The 17782-nt window shown below is 36.4% G+C and overlaps 1 long non-coding RNA gene across 8 annotated transcripts in view; it reads left to right on the top strand.

Annotated features, from left to right (window-relative positions):
* Positions 1 to 15979, top strand: part of LOC106634982 (uncharacterized) — a 109569-nt gene extending 93590 nt beyond the window's left edge. For 4 of the 8 annotated variants that reach the window (XR_010112766.1, XR_008625876.1, XR_008625877.1 and 1 more), the window contains 3 exons: positions 11713 to 11845; positions 12875 to 13039; positions 13526 to 14169. This is a non-coding gene — a long non-coding RNA (uncharacterized LOC106634982). Of the gene's footprint in view, positions 1 to 11712; positions 11846 to 12693; positions 12779 to 12874; positions 13040 to 13525; positions 14170 to 14260 lie in introns of those variants that run through there. The other 4 variants (XR_004672526.1, XR_001338321.3, XR_008625881.2 and 1 more) reach the window with 3 other exon arrangements.
* The last annotated feature ends 1803 nt before the right edge of the window (positions 15980 to 17782 follow it).

The following is a 17782-nucleotide window of genomic DNA, read 5'->3' on the forward strand; positions in this document are numbered from 1 at the left end:
CACACCAGTGATGTCACTAGAGGCAGGGAGAGAGAGGAGAAAGAAATACTCTAGCTTCTCTCTTATTCCAGGCTCCAGTCTTCTGTGAGACCTTTCTGCTCGCTGATCCCTGCCAAAGCCAGCAGACACAGTAGCTTAAGAGTCTGTAGGGGTGAGCCTCCTTGAAATGCAAAATGGAGCAGAAGCAGGGAGAATGAATGGGCCAAGCGTTTGCCCCCATACTTAGTATTGTACAACTTAGTTTTTAAAGAAGTATAATTTTTAGTGATAATCAGTAGAAAAATAAAATTCTATAAACTTACCATTCTAATTTTATCCCTCCTCCATTATTTTCTCCTACATGTCCAAACTCTACTAGGCCAAGTAAACTCTCTTCTAGCATAATGGCAAGAGGGAGAATGACCAGTGGTTATTTAACAGTTACTATTTGTCAGGCACTGGGTAAGATGCTTTATATGAACCAACACAGTTACTCTATGGAGTAACCTTAGATCTGAGTAAGTTGGTTTAGTTACATGCCAAGGTTCCATAGATGCTACGTGAAAAAGTTGAGAGCAAACTGGATGTGTCCGATTTCAGAGCCCAGGCTTCACATGATACATGCAGACCCTATATGATTCAGGAAGTGTGAGATTTAACCATTACTTCAAAGTCATACAAAATATACTCAAATTCTAATAACGTCCTTTAAAAAAGAGAGACCAGGCGCAGTGGCTCATGCCTGTAATCACAGCACTTTGGGAGGCCGAGGCAGCCAGATCAGGAGATTGAGGTCAAGAGATGGAGACCATCCTGGCTAACACAGTGAAATCCCGTCTCTACTAAAAATACAAAAAATTAGCCAGGTGTGGTGGCACATGCCTATAGTCCCAGCTACTGGGGAGGTTGAGGCAGGAGAATCACTTGAACCCAGGAGCTGGAGGTTGCAGTGAGCCAAGATCATGCCACTGCACTCCAGCCTGGGCAACTAGACTTGGTCTCAAAAAAGAAAGGGAAAGTACAATGTAGAACATCTGATTAAAATAAGTACATTTAAAAATTCAAACAATATTTTTGGAAGTATTTATGTTACTGTAGCCAGGGCTATTTATGTTACCAGGTGCAGAGATCCTCATAGACTTGTTAAGGACAGAAAATGTCCTTGAACCACAGACACCATGGGAGTGATATATTCTCTTTGTCTTTTTTTCTGAACAACATGGTTTCACTTTAATTGATTTCTGGTTTGTGTGTATCTTCTCAATTGGCTTCTCCTACTGCCTCATAATTCCTAGACCTTATAAATGTGCTGTGACATCTCTTGCTCCTTATTTTCTGGCAAACTCAGCACATATTCCTGAGATAGATATATTGTTATATCTTCACAGTTTTTCCAGGCCTTGGGTCCCTGGCCACCTAGAAATTGGCTGCATTTGTTTCATTTGCCCATTTTTGATCCCATAATCTCTGGAAAGATTTAGGGAGAAGTTAGAGATATCAGAGCCTGTGACAGAGAATATTTCTGCTGCTTCTTCATCAGTAATGGTAGAACAGAACTTATTAGAAGCAGGGCAGTTGCTGAGACAACTTTAAGTAATATAGGTTCAGCTTTTGCCAAGAAATTATTCTATTCCCTAAATGTAATGATATTTGAAACTGGGAGCCATTTCAAATATATACCATATTTTGTATTATTGTATTTCAAATATATACCATATTATTGTGTATAACATATTTTGTATTATTCCCAATGGTATTCTTCACTGGGAACACGTTTCCCCGAAATTTTCAGTATCTAGAGATGTACTCCTTTCATTCCTTGGTTCACGGTCCCTTTCTCCATCTTCAGAGCCAGGAGCGTGGCATCTTCAAGTCTCTCTCCGCTTCTGTTATCGTGTGGTCTGTTCTCCATTCTATAGTCTAATCTGGCTTTGCTTCCCTTTTCTAAGGACACTTCTGATTGCATTTAGAGCCCTCCTATATTATCCGGGATAATCTCACTGTCTCCATACCCTTATTTTAATCAAATTTGGAAAGCTTTCCCCCCCCCCCCATAGAAGGTAACATTCACATGTCCAGGGATTAGGAGCTTGATATCCTTGGGGGGCCATTATACAACCTGCCATGACTTTTTGTTTGGAGGGGGAGGGGAGGATAGAGCTTCACTCTTGTTGCCCTGGCTAGAGTACAGTAGCGAGATCTCAGCACACTGAAACCTCTGCCTCCCGGGTTCAAGCGATTCTCCTGCCTCAGCCTCCCGAGTAGCTGAGATTACAGGCATGCACCACCACTCCTGGCTAATTTTGTATTTTCAGTAGAGATGGGTTTTCTCCATGTTGGTCAGACTGGTTTCGAACTCCGGACCTCAGTTGATCTGCCCGCCTTAGCCTCCCAAAGTGCTGGGATTACAGGCATGAGCCACCACGCCCGGCCCCTATGATGACTTTTGTGCCTGTGTGTGTGTGTGTGCGTGTGTGCACGCACGCGTGTATGTGTGTGCGTGTGTGTGTGACTGTGGACTGTGAACTACATATGAAATGCAATGACAATAATACAAAATATGGTATGTATTAAAGAGACAGGGGCCGGGCACGGTGGCTCATGCCTGTAATCCCAGCGCTTTGGGAGGCTGAGGTGGATGGATCACCTGAGATCAGCAGTTTGAGACCAGCCTGACCAACATGGTGAAACTGCATCTCTACTAAAAATACAAAAATTAGCCAGGCATAGTGGTGCATGTCTGTAATCCCAGCTACTCGGGAGACTGAGGGAGAATCACTTGAACCAGAGATTCAGAGGCTGCAGTGAGCTGAGATTGTGCCACTTTACTCTAGCATGGGCGTGAGACTCTGTCTCAAAAATAAATAAATAGAGAGAGAAAGAGCTACAGAGGGAACATCTTTAGTTTTTGGAAAATATCCAAGGTTTGTTCTTTTTTTTTCAAATTAGATTAAGGCCTTATAAAAGCTTCATATTGAACAAAATTCCCTGATGTATAATTAAGGGCTTGTCTTAGTCCATTTTGTGTTACTATAACAGAATATCACAGACTGGGTAATTGAGAAAGAAAAAAATATATTTTTTTTACAGTGCTAAAGGCTAGGAAGTCCAAAGTCAGGGAGCCAACATCTGATGAAGGTCTTGCAAACCAGATGGATATTTATTCCAAGTTCCTAATTCAAATTAAGTTGATAAAATTCTAGGTTTGGGTTAGCCTTTGAGCTAAGGGATTTCAATGACCACTGCATTGCTTTGGGTGCACAATGGAGTTCTTCCTTCTATACTCTTTGCTTCATCTCCAGCATTCAAAATCTGTTTCTTATTCCAGGAAGACTGTCTACAGTCTGAAAAACATTTGCTGTGGAATGAAATGTCTATTACATTTTCATTCCTATTTCATCAAATTATTTTTCCCTCAGCAACTAGGCAACATCCCCTGAGCATGTGTGACCACTGGTTAGAGACAAATTACTGCAAGTGGTCACCTACTGGAAAACTGAAGGTTACCATAAAGGATCAGTGGGAAAGCTTGTGTATGGCATAATGTTAATTTATTTTATACATCACAGGATTCAGCTTCTGAGCAGTAATAGATTTTATTACTCTTATTATAATGCATATTTAGAAGCTGAAAGAGAAAAGCTGATGATGCCTACTAGTATTTTGTACTTGTTTAATATGTTGTAAAAGCTATGAATCTAAATTACATATAATGATGCTATTAATGTGTTGTCCATCATGAATATAGTTATACACCTGACTTTCAAAGTTGTTTTAGTAATCTGGATGGTGATTTTGCACTAACTTTGTACTATCTCTGGTCCGATAATGAATTCCTTTTGTGACCAATGGAGCATAGTTGTGGCATGGTGAATTAAGATTTTGCTACAGCCTGTCACTGATGCAAGAGCAAAGTTAGAGGTCACAAATAGAAATTGATAAAAAGATATGATTCTAATAACAAAAAATTACAACAAATGAAACAAATTAATCACAGATGCAGAGGCAAAATCATGATACAATGATTCCTATTATTCCTAGAGGACATTCAGAAATAATAGAAATTGTTTTCCTTTTTTTGATAGATGTTGTTAATAATAATCGCTGCAATATTCAAACTTTTTCAACTATAAGAGCAAGCATTAACCCTGAGATGTTAAAATATAGGGATATTCAAGGCATAAATTAAAGTTTAAAAATGGAAATACTTTTATAAAAGAGTTGTTCAACAATTTTGGCTACATAAACTAGAGCGTTACAGAGTAATATATGGAATTTTTTTAAAATAGTAAATTAAGCAAACTGAAATACTCCATTATGAAAGCCTTGCTGGAAAAAAAAATAGTGGTGTTTGACTTGAACTTCAGCTTTTTTTCCAGCGGAATAAAATAGATCGTTCAGGAAGGTTTTTTAATGGAAAAGATAATTATATCTTAAAAGTAAGAGAACATGTTTGCAACTCAAAAGACCTAAGGCAGATGAAAAAGTAGAAGCTTAAATCTGACAAAATGGAAGATTAAGTAGAAGTTTAGAATGAAAGACATACTTCTCTTTTCATTACAGTTATTTTTCTTACTTTATGGTACCCAGAGTTAATTGATACAAATGCCAGGTTTTGTTTGTTTGTTTGCTTTCCCTTCAACAAATGTAATATATGGCTATCACTGGTTGAAGAGTTTCATTGTTCTCTTTGTTGTACTATCATGCCCAGTGTAGCTTTACTTTACTCAGAGAAACCTCAACTGATTTTTCAGGAATGCTTAGTCAGTGATAATACCCACACTAAATTTTAATTCACTTTTGAAAACTTTCTCAAATGATCTCATGACGTTTTCCCTAGTCATTTCTGGTAATTGTAGAAGGCATCACAATTCAGTTCTTACAATGGTGCCTGTTAGCATCTTCTGCTTTTGTGGATCTCAGCATTATCTATGACAAACTATGTTATTACAGAGTTGTAACATGACTGTCATTTAGCAAGCCACAGGGAGGAAACTTAAAATACATTTTTATAAAATATATTTAACTAAATTGTGTTGGTTGACATTACACATAGGGTAACAGCACAAAGTTTTAGTGGTAAAATAGTCATGCAGGTATCACTTTTGCAATTACTAGTGTATCCACTTTCTACATAGGAGACAGATAATTGCTGAAATGAACTAGAAGGCTTGCCTTCATGACATCTTCATTATTTGGGCTTTATATTTAACTATTCAAGAGACAGCTTGAATTAGTAAATTGTATATTATTCTAGAGTAAAAGTCCTCATTCTTTAAGATAACTGTGTATATTCACTTTTTTGTTGCATCAACACTGATTTGCAATAAATACAGAAATGCAGTAGTTCTATGTATTTACAGGATGTTTCAGGAGACGTAGAGACCACAAATGTTCTGTGAGAGAAACACACAGGACTCCCACCTAGTCATCCTTAGAGTGCTGGTTATACTCCGCCTCTGTGGTATAGGATTATCGAGACATCCTGCCCCTCAAAGCTCATTTAGGCCATATTTGCCAGCATAGATATACAATCTCCTTTCAAATGCCTAGAAACCACACACAAAATGCATTTCATTTAATTGATTCACAAATAATATATAATTTTCTTTTCTTCTCACCTGACCTGCATGCATGTAAAATTTTGAAGCAAATTGGCTATTAACAAATTGGAGTAATAAACATTGTATAGTCAACAGTGTAGGGAAGGGATATTTCTAGACACCTGTGGGTGTGTGAGATTATTTCTTCAGATATTTTACATTGGTGATAACAGTAATAATAATCATCATCATAACAGTGATGTTTACTATTTTTGTTGAGTGTAATCTGCAGAGGACAGCATGATATTATACTCTTTTCCAAGAATTATCTCCTTTAATCACCATAGCAGTAGGAGATAGGTACTGTTTTCTCTATTCTACAAATAGAAAATGAAACACACACAGCTTAAGTGAATTTCCCCATGCTACCCAGCCAGAAAGTAGCACAGGTAGACCTTGAATCCTGAATCTGGATTCAGACAATGGACTGCAACTGGAGTATACTGAATGACAGTACTGTCATTTTTTTTTCAGGTTACACTGCCATATTTTCAAAGAATTGCTAATGTGTTTTAGATAATTTTTAAAGTGCAAAATACAAAATATGTCACATTTGCTGGCTAAGTGGACTGTCAGTCATAGGTGGACTTTGCAAGTACTGATAATGAATGAGATTGCGGAGGCAATAAATGCAAATCCCAGGGACATCACACAAGATACAGTATGCAGTTGCATTTCCTTCTGCTTCTGTTTAAAAATTATTTTGTGGTACCAAATACTGCAGAGATAACGAAGTCAAGATATGAAGACTGGCTGACTTCCTGGCAGATTTATCCTAAAGAAAAATTGAAACTGAGATGACAGTTGATGAAATATGCAACGTGTGATATATCAGTCTTACTCTAAATTCTAGAATTACTTTTTCCATTTATTTTGTCAGCATTCAGAGCTCTCAACAAACTCAAAACTTAACCTAGGACACTTAAAAAATAACAGAGTTGAAATATAAGAGTACACACACATGCTATCATGGGAACATCACAGCAAAGTTGCTGCTTAGACATTAGAAGTAGAACACCACATCCAAAAGGCCGAAGCTGGTAGTGAGATAACAGCTTAGAGGCTTCTCTCTTATTTACCAGACTGGGCTCCCAGCCTGTCCCTCCATTTCCTTTAAATGAACTGATATGGTTTGGCTGTGTCCCCACTCAAATCTCACCTTGAACTGTAATAATTCCATGTGTCAAGGGCAGGTGGAGATAACTGAATCATGGAGGTGGTTTCCTCCATACTGTCCTCATGATAGTGAATAAGTCTCAATGAGCTAATGGTTTTATAAATGGATTTTCCCCTGCACAAGCTCTCTTGCCTGCCACCATGTAACATATGACTTTGCTCCTCATTCACCTTCCACCACGATTGTGAGACCTCCCCAGCCACGTGGAACTGTGAGTCAATTAAACCTCTTTCCTTTATAAATTACCCAGTCTCAGTTATATCCTTATTAGCAGTGTGAGAACCCTGACTAATACATGGACCACTGAGGCATTTGCCTGGGAGCTTAAAGTGACTCACAGCCTATTCTCTTACATATACTACTAGTTGCCACACTTGTACTCTCTCTGTCTCTCTCTCTCTCTCTCTCTGCCTGACTCTTCATTCTTGCCTCATGTGACTCAGGGACAGTGGGCTGCCCTCCCAGCTCATTGCACCCTGCCCAGAATCTGTAAGTAAAAATCTTTGAACCTATTTCCTATTGTGGTGCTATATAACCAGTTTGTGTCTTCCCCCTGAAGAATCTGAGGCCAAGTTTTCCCCAGAATGCCAGAGAGAACACAAGGTTCAGGGACAAGGCAATGGCTATGGCATTAAGTGGGCATAGGTTAGACAAGAGCCACAAGACAACACAGTCGTCTTCCAATATAAACTATTTTCCTGTTGAGAGCCACCTTGTCATGGGTCAGACAATTAGGTTATCAGTCTGCCCAGCAGGTAACAGAAGTATCCTGGGGAAGGCACACTGTATCCACCTATGTCCCACTCTTCTTGCTAGCCACTCCGGTGCTGGAACTCCATTTTATCTGGGGGTTCTTGAAACGCACTATCACTACATTTCTCAGGTACAGTAGCTAAAACGTAGGGAATTGGGGCTGTGTTTCTATTTTTTCATCTACTTTCTCTTCTTCTACATCTTTTTATCTTTTTTCAATTGTACTGTTCTATTTTTCTTCATCCCTTTTTTTACCTTCTTTTCTTTTGCTGCTAGACCATAGATTGCAGATACTGAGAACTAAATTTTGATGCGATTGAGAGACATACAGGAGCAGCTGAAATAGTTCCAGCTAGAGTTTAAATCAGAAAGAAAGAAGGTGTCTTAATAGTTTTGAAGGATCCTTTGTGGTTCTTTGAACTTGGGAAAGACCTATCAAGTTAACAGAATACAGGAAGAAAGGAGTATCAGAATTTTAATCTTGAATATCCCATTTATAATAGCCATGTATCTTTCTCATTGACTGTTTCCTCATCTGTAATTAATACTCCATAGCAATGTCATAATTACTAAATTGAGTGAGGTGTATCAGTTCTCTGATTCAGTTCATGCTGCTTTAAAAACAAATCATATTTCCCCTTGCCTTACCATTAAAACAAATCCAGAAGTTAGCAAGTTGGGAGGTTTAAATTTAAGTAGGTCTAATCATCTGTAATTGTTGTTATGAGAAGAAAATGTATGTTTCTTTTCTCTTAAAAAGTCACCTATACGTATTTTAATAATTAGGACAATACATCCCTCAATTGATTTTGGTTATTTTTGTTTTGTAAGGAAGAGTCTTTCCAAAGGAGTTTCAAAATCTAGTTTCATTGCAGAATGGGGCAATTTTCACAACTTGTTGGATCCCATGAAATGTTGTAGCTTGGGTTATATTAATCTTTCCTTACCAGCAGGGATTTTCCCACCAGAACAGTGCGTGGTTTCTTTCCCAGTATAAGGACTGGTTGATTATTGTTTTAGCTGCAACCAGAGCTGGAAATTTGGGCAGCAAAGTGTTTTATACACTTAGTCTGTCCCAATCAAGCAAGTGTGGTTAATTAGTTATTTCTCTATATCTGAAATATCTTCTATTAAGCTAAAGTAGTCCTAAATATTCTACAAACATGACTTAACATGTCTTGCATATTGCTTTTCAGACTTAGTAACCAGCAGATACATAAAAATTAAAACCTTTTTAATAACTCTAGGCATACAGTATTACAATAAATCATCCAATAGCTATTGAGGAACATCATATTGTTATGTTAGAGTTTACATATTGATATGGTTTTCCTCTGTGTCCCTACCCAAATCTCATCTCGAATTGTAAACCCCATAATACCCATGTTTTGAGGAAGGGACTTGGTGGAAGGTGATTGGATCATGGGGACAGTTTCCCCCATGCTGTTCTTGTGGTAGTGAGTGAGTTATCACAAAATCTGATGGCTTTATAAATGTTTGACAGTTCCTCCTTCAGACTATCTCTCTCGCCTTCCACCTGGAAGGCCATGCCTGCTTCCCCTTCTGCCATGATTGTAAGTTTCCTGAGGCCTCTCCAGCCATGAAGAACTGTGAATCAATTAAACCTCTTTTTAAAATAAATTACCCAGTCCCAGTCAGTTCTTTATAGCAGTGTGAGAACAAACTGATACACATATCAACTTTAAATAATCATTCGGCTCATCTCTATAAGCTACAGTTCCATCTGCCAATGTTTGTTGCTATCTACTTATTTTAATTTATAGTTTTAATGGGATGAAATTAAAAAGTAGAATATTATGCAGACATTAAAATGGTTGTAATGGCCAGTAAGTAATGGCATGGAAAAAATCTTTGATTTAAAGTGGTAACGTAGAAAGAATACATTTTTATAAATGTACAGCATTTACTATGAAAGATGTATACACAGGTAAAAACCAAGAGATAATTTTAAAATGCTAATATAAGTTTTTAATGCATGGAAATTTAATCTGTTGGTACCTTTCAAAATATATTTAGCATTTTCTTTAATGTGTTTACTTTGCTTCAAAAATAAAATATACTAAATTTGAGGAATTTCTTACATTTCTGTGTATTTGATCTGAAAATAGTGAATTTTGCTTGTAAACCTGTCTATAAATTAAGAGGGCATAGGCTTTGAATGACAGCCCAAAGGATTTCCATTGAGCTGGGTGCATGGATTTAAGGTAATATATTTTGAGTCCAGTATTTTTGTTGTCAGAACTTTTTAAACTTCTATTTGTTTACCAAGCGGGAGTCTGGATAACTGAGCTTTTAGGCAAATTGCATTCAATTTCTATTCTTAGATGTTTCTTGACATGATGATTAGAATAAAAGCAATATAAAAATAAGACACATTAGGAAGTAATGACACAAATTCACTTGGGCTTATTAGGAGGGTCTCTCAGTAGAAGATTTCCCATGTATGTTTCCACATAAAGTCACATCTGAGGCACTGTGGATCAGGATTTCAACATATCTTCTTTGGGGACACAATTCAATTGATAATACTTTAGAAAGTAAAAGACGTAGTAAGAGGAAATTTAAAAAACATTTATATTTTGTTTACTGCAAAATAGAGATGAACCAAAAGTGAAGTGAGAGTTTGAGCATGTATGGTTTAGATTACAGCAGACAACACTCCCACCACCCTCATAAAGAAGTACCTTCCCGTACTAATAATATTATGATGGAGGAAGGGGGGAAACTGTGTTCAAGGAAAAATGACACATTGTAGGAAGATCTGAGATGAGTGTAAAATGGTTTAGGTCATAGGCCAAGAAGGAAGACAGGAGGGGAAGAACTTTGTATGCCCCAAAGTATTAGACAGCCTGTGGGCGTAAGATCTTGTAGCCCACTGTTGTCCTAGTACTTTTCTCTGTGATGTTGGAATTTTCTAATTTTGTCAGTATTGTTTCCAGGAGACAGAAAAGTGGCCAAAACTAATTTTTCTGATACCTATGTAAGTTGTCTTGGGATCAGTGTGGTTGTAAAACTTTGGCTTGGACTGGTCTTCCTGGCATTAATATTCCTGGTTTGCCAGGGTTTGCTAGGCCTATCCAAAGGGCATTAAGAGTGTTCAGTAGAACTGTGATCCAGTAAACACAGTTCAGTGGAACTTCAATTGGTGTATCAGCTAAAAATAAATTATTATTTATAAGGATGTAAGTATTTTTAACATTTTCTATATAACATCTTATATTTCAACACTGGAGACACTGATTATGGTTATGAAGACTTTAATATGACTAAGAAGCATAAAAGTATCTGGTAGAATAGTTGAATGTCACAGGGTAAATAAAAAGGTGCAAATAGATCAGTAGGAAATTTCTCTTCTTATAAATTTGATTTAATGTTTTATAGATGATCAACACTTAAGCTCTAATATTTTTGCCTATATTATTAAGAAGTAAAGAAAATGGTACTCTGCCATGCTAGAAAGAGTTTTAACATATAATGTGTGAATAATGTGGATATTATTAAACATAGAATTTAATAAGAAAATATTTATTTGCCAAACTTAAAAGGCTATATAGCATTTTTAACTTAAAATAATGATTGTCACTTCTTTTTGTAGATCTTTTCTTTCTGTTATATCATCCCACAAACACATATTCTTAGTATTAACAGTTAAAGACACTGAATCAAAAATATTTATTTTTTTCGAGCTTTTTATTTTATTTATTTATTTATTTATTTTTGAGATGGAGTCTCGCTCTGTCTCCCTGGCTGGAGTGCAGTGGCGCGATCTCGGCTCACTGAAAGCTCTGCCTCCCGGGTTCACGCCATTCTCCTGCCTCAGCCTCCCGAGTAGCTGGGACTACAGGCGCCCGCCACCACGCCCGGCTAATTTTTTGTATTTTTAGTAGAGACGGGGTTTCACCATGTTAGCCAGGATGGTCTCGATCTCCTGACCTCGTGATCCTCCCACCTCGGCCTCCCAAAGTGCTGGGTTAACAGGCGTGAGCCACCACGCCCAGCCCCAGCTTTTTATTTTTGAGAAAGAATTGCTCTGTCTTGCAGGGTAAAGTCTGGTGGTGTAATCATAGCTCACCATAACCCTAAACTCCTGGACTTGAGATCCTCCTGCCTCAGCCTCCTAAGTAGCTAGGACTACAGGAGTGTGCCACCATGCCTGGCTAATTTTAAAATGTTTTGCAGAGACAGAGTCTTGCTGTGTTGCCCAGGTTGTTCTCAAACTCCTTTGGTCAAGCAATCTTCCCGCCTCAGCCTCCTGAAGTACTGGGATTACAAGTGCAAGCCACTATGGTTGGCCCTTTCCAGCTTTATTGAGGTATAACTGGTATATGAAAAATTGCATATAACTAATGTATACAATTTGGTGAGTTTGGACACATATATATATACAGTCATGTTCCAGTCACAATAGTTGAGGTAATAAACATACCTATTACCTCCAAAAGTTTCCTTTTCTTCCTTTTTTGTGTTTTTTGGTTGTTGTTTTGTTTTGTGGCAAGAACATTTAGCATGAGATCTACCCTCTTAATAAAAAAAACAGTGCTAGTTCAATTTATACAATACCGTATTGTTAACTATACGCACTATGTGATACAGTAGATCTCTGGCATTTTCTCTTGTGTAGTGTGTCATTACATCAATTGAACAACTCCCCATATTTTCACCTAACTTCATCTCCTAGTGTCCACCATTCTGTTGTCTAACTTCTGTATATTTGGCTAGATGCCTCATGTAAGAGCAGCCATGAAATATCTGTCTTTCTTTGACTGACTGACTTTTAGCATAACTTCTTTCAGGTTTATCCATGTTCTTACAAATGATCACCTTAAATTAAAAAAAAAATTATTGCTAAAACAACAATCACAGAAAAATAAAGTTAATACATCAAATTACTGCCAAAATTATTTTAAAATCACCCTTTCCAGAGGCAAAGCTTGTTCAGAATCATCCAGTGGGGAATATTTTCCCACAAAATGTAACTTGGAAAGATCCAGCCTAAAATAACTCTGTTTTAAATGTTATTTCAACATATTTTAACGAAGCCCTATGAATTATGAAAATAGCCTTCTGATAATACTAATAATATGCCTGAATAAGACCTTGTAACTTGTTGCTTGCTAAACAACTTGTTTTCAGATGCTTCACAATTGATATTTGATATAGGTGAAGCAGAAATCATCTCGAGGAAATAGCACTGAACAGTAATGCCCTGAAACACAGCATTTGTTGTCTCCAAGCCACTGTTAAGGTCAGGACTGGAATAAAGAAAATCACAATGTATCATGAAATCTCAGGTTTGGTTCTACATAATTTTCAGCCTGCTTTTGAATTTTTTTTGTTTCAGCTAAGCTTTCTGGCCCCCAGATCTGCACCTGACCTTTACCACCTCCTCATCATCCACTCTGGTCTGCACCCTCTTGACCGCGTCTGAGTCTCCTTTGGGGCTGGATGTCTGCTTCAGCATTAGGAAATGGACACATCTACAGAATCTCTCATGGCAACACACCAAGTAATTTTCTGGGCAATTTTATACTTTTATAAGAATGAAAGATGTTTTGATTCCAAAACATTCTGTCCTGTTCTCTAATCATTTTAGTCTTTTAAAGCATATTGTCTTGGAATGGTTAAGATGTTTTGCTCATCAATTTCTTTGTAGTCCAACAATTTATAACAATATTTCTAAATTTCCAGAAAAATGCTATTGCGTTCTTTCTTTTCTGCAGTTCCTCACCATTGTCACAGAGCCTGTGTTAGGGAATTTAGTCAGAGATTGTCACACAGGATTTACTTTAGAATCACCTGGGAAACTTTCAAAAATTCCAGAGGCCTAGTATCACTCCCAGAAATATGATGTAATTGGTCAGCACAGACTTAGACATCAATAATTTTTAAAGATCCCAGGTGATTCTACCATGCAGACAGAGATGAAAAACACTGAATTAGATCATTTCCAGAAGCCACAGAATAAAATGTAAACTCTTCTTCCATTCTTTAGGTATTGTAAACTTTGTCCTTTCAACAAGTTATATTACTAAAAATCGACAAACTGAACTCACATGAACGTGTACTTACAGAGTTGTGGCTCCTGATTCTATTTAAGGTATGTTAAAGTAAAAGCAGTTAGAATATGGAATATTTTTTTCCCTTGACTATGCTAAAGAAATATTGGTGAGGAATGTTGTGGCTCATTTTTTGTTCTTTCTACATTTTATTTTGTAAAAATTTAAATATTTAATCATGTTCTTCAGTCCTTTACCCATTTTAAGTCTTTTAGTAAGGTTTTATAACTTTAAACATACAGATACTGCATATTATGTATTAGGTTTATTTTAACATTTAACAGAGATTTGTGACTATTATGAGTATGTAATAAATTATTACAAATTCTAATCAGTTACGCTGATGTGGAATATTTTCAAGTGTTGATCTTGTACCCAGTTATCTTATCCAATAATCTATACTTTCAGTGAGCTCTAATTTATTTCTTGTAAGATAATATTATAAAATGACAAATTTGTAACCCTTCCAAGTCACTGATTTCCAATATTTATATCTCCTTTTATTTTTAATTTTTCTTGTTCTTCATAACTGTTTAAGACTTGGCGTATATTTTAAATAAATATGGTGATAATGAATGGAGAGATTATTGTTGGTAACTATTCATCTGTTCTCTCTTTTATTTTATTTATTTACTTTTAATTTCTTTCTTTTTTTTTTTTTTTTTTTTAAGACAAAGTCTCACTCTTTTGCCCATACTAGAGTGCGGTGGTGCACTCATAGCTTAATGCAACCTCCACCTTCTGTGCTTAACTGCTCCTCCCAAGCATGCGCCACCATACTCGGCTAATTCTTTCTTTCTTTCTTTCTTTCTTTTCTGCTCTTTCTTTCTCTCTTTCTTCTTTTCTTTTCTTTTCTTTTTTTTCTTTTCTTTGGAAAGACGGGGTTTTGCCACATTGCCCAGGTTGGTCTCCAACTCCTGAGCCTGAACTCAAGTAATCCGCTCACCTCTGCCTCCCAAAGTGTTGAGAGATTACAGTTGTGAGCCACTGAGCCTTGCCTGTTTCCTCTTTTAATCAATGACTTGATTTTTAAAATGAGCAAATTCAAAATTCTCCAAATATCTCATTTGCGTTAAGGGCAACTGACCTAAATTCCACTTTGAAGTTTCAAATTTTATTGTTCAAGAGTAATAATGACTGGTTCAATGATACAGGCCTCAGCCAATCATCATACAGCATTACCCTTAGGCAAAATGAAGGATATAAATTGAATATATGAACTAAGATGAGGCTAAGAGACATGGACAATGACTTGCTGGAGGATTTTGGAAATGAAGTTTCTTCCCTCTTAAAAGAGATCCACCAAAAGAGATAGGTTTCCTTCTTCCTGATGTAGGGGTCAGATGTCTGACATTATACTATAGCCACTTTTCCATCATGAAAAAAAAAAAAATTGAGGCTGGCAATGAAGCAAGCACAGAGTGAATTTGAATAAATTATATTGGACAGAATTACTGAAAAACAGAGATAGGGTGACTAGATCAAGCCAATCTTGAAGCCTGACTTCTATCTGGTCTTCCAGTTTTGTGAGCCAAAAATTTTTCGTAACATATAAGAAAGTTTATAAGGTAGAATGTCAAGGACAACAGAAGGTAAAAAGCCTAAAGTAATAGTCTTGTTTTTAGCAAAAATCTAGGCATTGATAAGGTTTAGAAATTTATAAAGGAGATCAAATAGGGGAATAGGTCTTAAGAATTTAGATATAATCACTCAAATAAAAAATTGCCTCACAATTCCAACTTTCAAGTTATCAGAAAAGAAATAATGACAAAAATCTAACTAATGAAAGGCAGGTCAGGAGGGGGAAAATAAACAAAACAATAAGCAGTAATAGAAAAATGCAAATTAACCTTCTTTGCACTTTTGTAAAATTAAACCAGCTTAAAACTCAGTAGCTTGAACAGAGTCTGAAGAACTGAAAATACATCTACTACTACTTTATAAAAATACAAAAGTTGTTTTTGGAGTGTAAAAGATAATGGGTACTTTTTCTTGAGAAAGTGAGGGTTTATTGCTTGGCTTTCTTGCATGATGTATTAGTATCACACTCATATTTTCATGCATACTTATCTAGTTACCAGTATATGATAACTAACATGAAATGCTATTTTTCATTTTGAGATGGGCGTATTTTTAACTGTGTACTTTTTAGAGAAAAACCATTATTTTTTCATACATTTTCATAGTCATTTCACATTCAACAACAAAAAGAAGTAAATAAAACACTTAACATTTTAAAGTGCTTTTCATATTATTCTGTGTCATTAGAAATGAAAAAAAGTCTTTTCCATTACACTGATCTTCATCTTCCTGTTCTGTATTCTGCTATAAGTGCTGTTTTTCAAATAAAATTTATGTGTTAAATAACAAATAAATGTTCCCCTGCTTTGTTATAGATTATATTAGTTTAAATGTGTTACATGTTTAATATTTTATGTATGTTTATTATATGTAACATATATGATTTATGTATATATATACTACAAATATATTAATGCTATTATATGACTAAATAGAAAAGCAAATTGTAGTATCTTTCTTACTCAAGAATCTAGACATGTTGTCCTGGGAATGTCTTTTCAGAGTAGGGGACATTAGAGTATAGAATTTAATATATTGAGGACACGGGCAAGACTACCATCAATATATATGCTTAATTTGGTGCAAAGTCTCCCTTAATATAATTCAAGCTCCACAAGGTCAGATTATGTTTATCTTTTATGCTACTCAATAGTCAGTGCCTAGCAAAGTGATTGGCTCTTAGTAAGTATCTATGATGGATAATTTTATGCATAACTTGATCAGTCTAAGAAATGTCCAGGTAGCTGGCAAAACATTATTTCTGAATGTGTCTGTGAAGGTGTGTCCAGAAACGATTAGCACTTTAAAAAACATTTTCACTTTTATTTTAAATACAGAGGGTAGATGTGCAGGTTTGTTACATGGGTATATTGCATGATGCTGAGGTTTGGGGTACAGATCCTGCCACCCAGGTAGTGAGCATGGTATCCAATAGGTAGCGTTTCAACCAACACCCCTTCCTTCCCTCCCCACCAGTAGTCCAGAATGTCTATAGTTCTCATATTTATGCCCATGAGTACCTAATGTTTAGCTCCCACTTATAAGTGAGAATATATGGTATTTCCTCTTCTGTTTCTGTATTAATTCACTTAGGATTGTGGCCTCTAGCTGCATCCATGTTGCTGCAAAAGATGTTGTGTTATTCTTTTTTATGACTACATAATATTCCATGTTGTATCCTTTATCCAATCCAATCTAATGTTGATGGACACCTAGGTTATGTCATGTCTTTGCTTTTGTGAATAGTGCTGCAATGAACATTATGAGTGCATGTGTCTTTATGGTGGAACTATTTATTTTATTTTGGGTATAACCTAGTAATGGAATTGCTGGATTCAATGGTAGCTCTGTTTTCTTTTAAGTTCTTTGAGAAATCTCCAAACTGCTTTCCACAGTTGTTGAACTAATTTACATTCCAACCCACAGTGTATAAATGTTGCCTTTTCTCTGCAGCTTCACCAGCATCTGCTATTATTGGAGTTTGTAATAGCCATTCTGACTAGTGTGAGATGGTATGTCATTGTGGTTTTGATTTATATTTTTCTGATGATTAATGATGATGAGCATTTTTCATTGCTTTGCTGGCTACTAGTATGTCTTCTATATTAGTCCATTCTCACACTGCTAATGAAGACATACCCGAGACTGGGTAATTTATTTAAAAAAAAAAAAAAAGAGGTTTAATTGGTGCACATGTCCACAATGCTGAGGAGGCCTCACAATCATGGAGGAAGGTAAAGGAGGAGCAAAGCCATGTCTTACCTGGCGGCAGGCAAGAGAGCATTCACGCTGGAACTCTCCTGTATAAAACCATCAGATCTTGTGAGACTTATTCACTAACATGAGAACAGCATGGAAGAAAACCTGCCTCCATGATTCAATTACCTTCCACTGCATCCCTCCCACATCACATGGGGATTGCTACAATTTAAGGTGAGATTTGGGTGGGAACACAGAGCCAAACCATATCATCTTCTCTCAATGTATAGAAATCAATAAATGTGATGCACCACATAAACAGAATTAAAAACAAAACATATATGATTATCTCAATAGACACGAGAAAAGCTTCTGATAAAATCCAACACGTCTTCATGATAAAAACCCTTAAC

The sequence above is a fragment of the Pan paniscus genome, chromosome 6, assembly GCF_029289425.2.
Source record: "Pan paniscus chromosome 6, NHGRI_mPanPan1-v2.0_pri, whole genome shotgun sequence".
Taxonomy (NCBI): domain Eukaryota; kingdom Metazoa; phylum Chordata; class Mammalia; order Primates; family Hominidae; genus Pan; species Pan paniscus.